This window comes from Mchenga conophoros, linkage group LG15 (assembly GCF_057382185.1).
Source record: "Mchenga conophoros isolate Kocher_MC1m ecotype Shallow Benthic linkage group LG15, M_conophoros_male_GT1.1, whole genome shotgun sequence".
NCBI lineage: Eukaryota > Metazoa > Chordata > Actinopteri > Cichliformes > Cichlidae > Mchenga > Mchenga conophoros.
Window position 1 is genome coordinate 13763121 of NC_140540.1, and position 8602 is coordinate 13771722.

Genomic DNA, 8602 nt, shown 5'->3' on the forward strand with positions numbered 1-8602 from the left:
TAAAAGTTAAGCATAGGGATTTCTAACTGTCTCCAGCATACTTGCCAAAAAGCAGGGTGTTAAGACACTCATCTCACTATCGCACCATTTCTTAACATTTCATTTCAGGCGCTAAAAACACTCCGATATAGGGAGAATATTTTAACAGGATAGCCTTAACTTACAACACATATAACATTTATCATATGTATCCAGCCCTGGTGCAGAGCCAAAAAGAAGTTCAATTTATAATGCTGCAATTAAGTCTCGGCAAATTATATGAGAGTCTATTGTCCTCCTTGCTCCTTTTGCTGCACTCATTCTAATTCGCACTGTTCTCTTGTTCATCAAAATGGCCCTGTATTACACCCTTACCAATGTAATTTTGAACAAAATGGCTAGTAAATTAGACTTTCTTTCTTGTAGAAGGGCAGATGTTATCTCCCGTTAGAGGCAAAGGTCAAGAATTAATTCAGGAGGCAGCTCTTTAATTCTAACAGTTGGGCTTTCACAGGGCGATGGAGAAGGGTAGAAAAATGAGCCCGTTCGCTGGATTTACTGAATCTAATTATAATAATTTTTAATCTTCATAAATTTAGAGATCTTTGCAAAGAAGGGCATTATTGTTTTCAGGGAGATAATGACATGGATGCCTGGAAACTTTAACAAGCCAAAAAGATATTGAGGGAAAAAAAGAAAGAAAAACATATGTGCAGTGGATAAGTGGATAAGATTGCATTAACAGCACTAACAGCTAGTGGGTTGCAATGCGTTAAAACAAGGGTGTTTTTCCTCTGCAGTAAATCTATATTAGTTAACCAGAGCTATTTCTGCTGTGAAAATGAAATGGAGAGTGTAGAGGTAATAATGATAGCATATGCTCTATATGTTGGGCACAATTTAAATGGTGATAAAAGCCCAAATACAATGTTCCTTTTCCAGACTGGGTGTACGAAAATGAAAATATTCGACTGAAAAGGTATTCCTTGCTTTGAAATTGAGATTTCGACTTTGTATGCCAAAGTACGGGGATTTTCATCATTGTGTGCAAGGACGCTGAGATCAGGAGACAGGGAGAAGTAAGGTTTGATCGCAGTGAGACAGAACAAAGTAGAGGAATGACAAGCAGACAAGCTGAAAGCCAAAGGGGAAACAAAGACGACATGGAGAGGAAGGGCAGTGAAGGACAAAGGCAAAGAAATGGAGAAAATAAGAGGAAAATGGACAGAAAAGTCTATTTTCTGGATATTAATTCGATGCTGAAAGTGCACCTCAGCATGATACTGTCTCCTCACAGCCCATCAGATTGGTTTAGAAAACAGCAGGCCATTATGTCTAAAGTCAGAGCTAGATGCAGGTAGATGGGTGTGCTGTCAAACAAGCAAAAAGAGGAATTTTGACTTGGGAAGAAAAGAGAGAGACAGAAGAAGAGAGAGCTGGGTGGGGCACAGAAAAAATAGATGAGGGAAGGAAACGAAGAGGGAGAAATTGAGAATAAAAGAGGTCACCGGAGGCAGATAAAAGACACTCAATTAAACGACTGAATGGATGGTGCATTAGACCCGAACGGACACCTGCACCCCTCCTCTCTCCCTCAGCCACAGGGCAGGAAAATGTCAGCTCCTAGTTTGGGTTCATCAGCCTCCCATCAGCCACTGTTGTACACAAGCTAGCTGATAATCAGAGCTACAGGTACACTTTGCTGCAAAGGTGTGTCAATTTGTCTTGCTTGTTCTGCAAACACAGGCAGCTGCGCAGTAGCAAAGAGAGAAAGAAATGAAAGAGACTCGCACACTGACTTTAGCAGGAAAATAGCCAGAGGGCAAGTGATAAAAAAAAAAGCAGATTAAAAAGCAAAGCTCCTCAAATATGTGCAGTTGTGTAGTTTTTCAAACTAAATAAGAAAACATCTTTTCAGGATAAATGCAAAAAGGCTAAAGAGGTGAAATGGGTGAAAAATGAAGGCTCCTGCTTTAATCTTTCTCCTGATCTGCTGCTTCTTATTTTTTAAGGTAATTTCACCATTTCCCACATTCAATCGAACTCTGTTGGGTAGCAAATTCAGGGTTCTTTGTCATTTTTAAAAAGCTGTGGGTATATCTCATGGGAAGCTGTGTAAGAGAAATGGAAGCAATTGGCTTCATTATGTCTCTTCAGGCTCTTAAAATAAATTGTGCAAGATGGGAATATCAAACCAAGCCTATTCCAGTCCACTGTTATGTTTGGAGAAGGGCCAGATTTAGTAGGTCATTTCAATTGGATTGTCTCTGAGCGTGGATGACAAACAGCAGAACACAATCAAAACCTACTGCAGCCAAGCCAGGTAGCATTAAAGCCTTATCTTATCTTATTAAAGCTTCAAAAAATGCTTTTGCAAACTCTGTGGTTTATTTTGCTTTATTTAATAATTCTTAGGCTTTCCTATACTGTTGCGGTTTTTCCCCCCCTCACATATGTCTAATCTCATCTTTTCATTCAAAACTGTCATCAAAACAACATCAGAAAGCTACCCAAACACTTACAAACCCTCTGAGTGAAAGCAGAGAAAAAATAAATTCAACATTGCAGGGGGAGGCATTTTGCATAGCCCTTGTGCAGCCTTGACAATGGAGCGTCATGCTGGTTCAAAGAACATGATTTTAAGTAAGCCTGCCTCAATATGTCCTCCCACAGAGCCCATTTCCCCCTGTGTCCTTGGTTCACACAGAGAAATGTTCATACATCTGACATTCTATGCTGTCAATGGGAGCCCGAATTTTGCTTTCTCTCCTTCAACCCATAGCTCTGCTCCTTCTTTTATTTCTTTATTCAGCTGGCTGGAAATGAAGGTGAATCACCACATCCTGACCTGTTCGGTGCCTTGCATCATAGCCAACACAGCTGGAGGGCTTTCTGCAATCGATTGACTTCAGAATCCCATGTAGTTTGGACATCAATGCTATCATTTATGGCATATATGCCTTCAGAAATGTTTACCTGATCTGTGTGTTTGAAATTTACATCTGACTGCCTCAACTTAAGGCACATCTTTAAAACACTAAAACTATGAGTACATATTGGTAAACAAGCCCTTCAGCAAAAAACAAAAACAAAAAAAACAACCCACGACCAACAAAAGCAATCAGAGACTGTCTTAATGCATTAATCATACAACAAATACACTGTAAACATTTACTAACAATTAGCCCCGTTGCCATCTTACCGTAATAAACAGGTGACAAGCCAGGTTTTATTTTCTTTCTATTAAGCAATCACTTAAAAGGCAATTAGTGCACTTGAGCTAGTATAAAGTTAAAGATCTTGCACCTTTTACCTCCTGTTACAGTAAAACACAAAACATGACATGTTGTTCCTGCTCCTGAGTGGTCTCCTGTGACAACACTGGAAGTACAGTGTGGAACACTTCAAAACCATGTGGTCCTGCTCAAGCTGCTGCTGCTTGTGGCTGTTTAAGTCATTAATTCACAGCACAATGCAATATTAGCACAATCCTTCATATTCTGCTTTGAGCACACATTTGCTTTTTATTTTGTAATATTCATGTTTGTATTCTCACAGATGGTAACCTGTGATACACGAAAAGGGGACATCCGGGATTTGGCACTCCTTATTTGCTATGCTGCCAGTTTTCCTTCCTTTATCAATATTCAACGAAGCAACCCAGCATGCTGATTTTTATTGATTCACACTATTTTATAGTCTATTTGAAGTGGAGACAAACCCAACATGTCCACACGACTGGCTAATGAAAACACATTTTGGGTTTTAGTTCTTCTAAGGAACTACAAGGACATTTGTGTTACCAACCTATTTTCAGTTTTTCACTCCTATAAAAGCTATTTCATGCATATCTGCAGTCCCAGGCAAATTTTCAACTTGCTAATATGATACTGCTGACATTTATTCAGAGATGCAGTGCATGACTCCTGGCCTCCCACTACATTTCCACATACTCTACTGTCCTTTCCGTCTCTCTTCATAGAAGCCATCAAAAAACCGTAATAAAAGACCACAACTGAGAGTGGGCTGAGAGTGGACCGCTCTGAGGCAAACTAATCTATCTTTACTCTGTATACGACTCAACACTCACTGTTTTTTCATCTCACTCACACTTTACACAGACTCTCTCTTTCTCTCTCTTTTCCTCTCTAACAAACACTCTTGTTTTTCTTACACCTCTCAGTGACTTCAAATTTACTTCCAGCTCCCTTGGTGAGATAGCGAGAAGGACAGTCCCACATGTATTAAAAGATGCAAAGGAAAAAAGGAAAAGAAAAAAATTATTCCCTGTGAGTGCTTTCAGCTCCGACCTTCAGTCGGCTCCGAGCCACAGCAGCAACGCAGCAAGACGTGCTGTAGGCTCTTCTCAAGGGACAGTTTCACAGAGCAATTGCACATATAACCTCTAACCCTTCTGATACCCGGCAAAATCCCTGAGTGACAACGACAAAGAGTGACAGACTGTGAATAATGAAAGCCGATACATAAGGCAAGCCTTGCGCTGGGAAGTAAAGGAGCACAGGTCTCAGATTTATTCTGTTTGATTTTCAACAAAAAAATAAATAAATAAAAGCAGACTGTGTTAAAAGAGGCTGTTATGCAAGAAAGGATTACATTGCAAACAAGGTCAATCAGCTAAAGCCTCCTTCAATGTAAATAATCTTTTCAAAAGTTGCTGGTAAACCTCAAAAAAAAAAAAGAAAAGAAAAAAAGAAAAGAAAAAGACTTAATGCTAAGAAAAAAAAACTAATTTCATACCTCAAAGATATTTGCCATTTCAAAATGGCAAGAAATATGTACCCTGAATTAATCACCATTGAGCCTTTTGTAACTGAGGCATGACAGCTAGACCTTCAAAGACTCTGGACTGTAAACATGTTTTAGAAATCCATCTAGATAGTTCTCTGCTTCAAGCCCATGTGTGGTGCTGCATGCTAATGTAAGACAGATCTCCTCTTTGTTCTTGAAACCCACGGTGGGTATTTTTATACCATGGAAATCATTTGCGAGCAGAGATAGTTTCATATTTCTATAAGCTTTGATTGGGTCAAGTGACACGTGAATATTTTAAGCAGCTTTGTGCCCATTTTAAATATGTTTGCTGTGAACATGCTGGCAGTGGGCCAGGGCACAGGGTGTTAGCCATAATTCCTGCAATCCTAAACTAAACTCCAGCATGCTGATAATTCAGGCTGGCAGAAAGCAAAAGCAAATAAAGTCAATTAACCACAAACTCCCATTGAATGTGTTCCCTCTATCCTTGCTCGTTTTCAACAACCTTCTAATTTTACCACCACGAGGGGATAAAGCGGTTTAAATATTAGACACCCAAAAGAGAGCCTATATTCTGGCACAGCATTGTGGAAGGAGTTAGATAAACTTCTCTTCTACCCGAGGGGATTGTGTCTTTTGCCAGTGGACTGAGAAAAAAAAAGCTTGATTTCCTTTCCAAAATGAAAAAGAATGTTGTGTTTTAGTCATAAATATTCCCACACGTCTGTACTGGGGAAATATAAGTATAAGCAGGAAATAAACAAATGAAATGAGTATCTCTGAGTCAACAATGCTTTCAGCAGGAGTTGACAGCCCAGGGACACACTGCATCTGCCAGCGCTGCTTCCAAATGGCAGTGATAAGGTTATCACTCAACCTCACAGTCACAGACCGACTACGGACATCAGAATTAAAAGGCGGTCTCAGTTTCACTGTTGATATTTCTCCAACTGAATTTCTTTATTTTTAGAGTAACATGCGGGTCTGTAAGTCAAAGTCATCTGGGTTGGAATAGCAGATGTGATGACTCACTGCTTGTGTGACAGAACATTTGGGGGCAGCTAAATAGGATCATGCACAAAATGTTATTTGCATGGAAAAAATAAAAAAATAAAATGAGATCCTTCAGGTTATGGGACAGATTTGAAAGAAAACATTGAATTTCCACTTCACTGAATTTTAACAGGCCATCTGTGAGTGAGAAAAACTGAGCTTTAGAAGCGTCTGACACTAAGCTATTTAATTATTTCAGGAAGCTAGTTCAGATGTTTCTACACAATTGGAATTTTATGTATTTTAAGCAGTTGTGTTTCAGATTATATTCAAAACGGGCATTTTGCATATTTATGTGTGCAGCCTTCATTGTAAGGGTGGGAAAAGAAAATTAAACGACAGAAACATTTTGTTCTCTATCCCAAAGACCCTTAGCAACATCAGTAGCTAAAAAAAGTGTAATTCAGTGCTCCCAGAAGGCAAATGTGAAGTAGTAATGAAGAGAGAATCTTTTCTCAAGAGGTTTTTTATTACAACTTGTATGGGCTGGCTCTATTTTCTGCATCTAACTAAATAAATTACCTGTAAGATTTATAAATGAGGAACACTGAACATAATAACTCAACTCAGTATGGGAATGGGCTCAGCATATTTGCCTGCAGCTGGTGGCCTGAACACTGTTTTTCTTTTCCTTTCTCCTCCGACACTTGTCGCTCTACATGGTGAGACTGGAGCTATGAATGCAAAAGGTTGACTATGCCGTAGTGTTACAGTGTGTCTTTGTGTAGAGGTCTCAGCCTGACAGGAGAACAGTGGTTTTTACAATGTGAGCCGCCTGTCTGGGCAAAAGGGATCTTGGGGCAGGAAAGGAACAGACGGACCCAGGGGAGCTGACCTCCTCATTTAGCCAGCCTTCTGCAGGAGCAGCTGGGATTATCTGATGAGTAAGCACATCCTCCAGGACAAGAAATGTACTGGATGGACTCTAATGTCTTTAAAGGGATTTGTAATTCTCCCGTGTGCATGCATGACTGACATGTTGTGTTATTTTTTATATAAGCTGATACATAAATCTCTAATTTAACTATATTTCTCTTTAGGAAACTCGGCTCTTTCAGAAGCAAATACAGACACATAAACTTATTTTTCTAAGGAGAATGAATTACAGTGCAGAAAATGGAGCCATTTTACAATAGAGCGTGTGTGGCGCTTGAATGACAGATATTATAGTGCATAAAAAAACAAACAAAAAAACAAAAAACAAAGACTAAGTCGTTTATAGAAGGTGTATCAGTGTGTTGTGAAAAGGAAGAGTTGTTCAGCAACAGGCGGCCGTGCTGCCAAGTCCGTGCGACTAAACAAGCTCTTGTTCAGGACCACGGACAGAGCCCCGGCTCGTAGACGCGTGCCAGGCGCTCTGACTGTCACTTCCACCAGAAGAAGGAGAAAATATCAAGCATGGGTTCACCCAGGGCAAAAGATCTCAGTGACACGAAACACCTCTTATCTTACATGGTTCTGTCTGTCTTGCTGATACCAGATGCCTTACAGATCCAGCTTGTTAGCACAGGCGACATCTTTGGTATGGGGAGGTACACGTCTAACCTTTGCACTGATAAAACACGCACACACGAACAATAAATATGCATAAAGCGGTAACCATGGTCAGAATGATATCTGGATTTTGTCTCTTGGGAATGTTCGATATCATTTGCCGCCTTGAAAACTTTGCTATTAGCCAGTGCAAGGACTTTACCGTCCTCCGAGGATTACTGAATAGACGCCCGGCGTCTGTCAGGGAACACGCGAGACGGGAAATCGCGCGTCTTGCTGAGGAAGAAGCAGGAAGACAAGCACATCCCGTTGCCATAGTGGCGGCTCTTGCGGACGCGGCCTGACTCTTAAACAGGACCCTCAGGAGAACTGGGGATTGTAAGGATGTGTTGTCAACACTTGATGACATCCGCTGTCGTGGCGGCTCCCCTGTCACTCCAAGATGTTCTCTGTAAATGCAACAGAGAGCGGCAGAAAGAGCCACCCTGAGACGGATCTAATTAAGCATCAGAGGAAGCCACGGGAGGCTGCGATTTAGTGACTTTCAGACAGGAACACGGGCGTTAATGGCACTGTTTTGAAGTTATGTACCGGGGAAAATTCGCCGTAGTGGCAAGTGTTGAAGAATTACTTCTTTAATCCTTTTAAAGTGTCTAATTAACTCACCAGGATATTTTTTAAAGGAGTGCCTCAACTTTTAGACTACCGAATTACACAGCTAATCTGAGACACAGTGTTGGGTAAGGGCACATCCAGTGAGCACTGGAAACAAGCAAGTATCTGTTTAAACGGCAACAACCGTGTGAATTAAGCAAAATCGTGGGAATTCCCTGATGGGAAGCTCTTCGCTCTGATTTCGGATATAAAGTAGCCCGTTGCCCGGCGCATTGATCGACACTTTTCACAGATCAATAATTGATCCACTCTCGGAAAGCAAGCTAATGGTTACATGTAAACATTCACTGCAGAGGATGTGCTGGAGAGTCAGCAGTTTAAAAGACCTACGGGATGATTCAGGTTGCAGGGTGAGGAGATTTAAGCGGCGGCTCTGGTGGTGAGCTTCATAGCCGTGAACTGTTGCATAGACTACTCCTGCCTTTAAGCGTCCAGAGTTACTGTAACGGTGATTTCAAGTTCACTGGAAAGCGTCATTCGTCGCTGATCGTATGAAGCACTAAGTAAAACCCCACGAAGACACTGTTACGAAATACAGTGACATTATAAAGGCACACTATGAAATATTCGCCGGGCTAAACGCTATTTTAAAAGTGCAGACGATATTATTTGCAAACTCTTAACGGAA

General features: G+C 40.8%; 1 protein-coding gene across 2 annotated transcripts in view; it reads right to left on the reverse strand.

Moving 5' to 3' along the window:
• Positions 1 to 8602, reverse strand: part of LOC146558014 (glutamate receptor ionotropic, kainate 2-like) — a 65673-nt gene that overhangs the window by 56378 nt on the left and 693 nt on the right. The window lies entirely within an intron of this gene.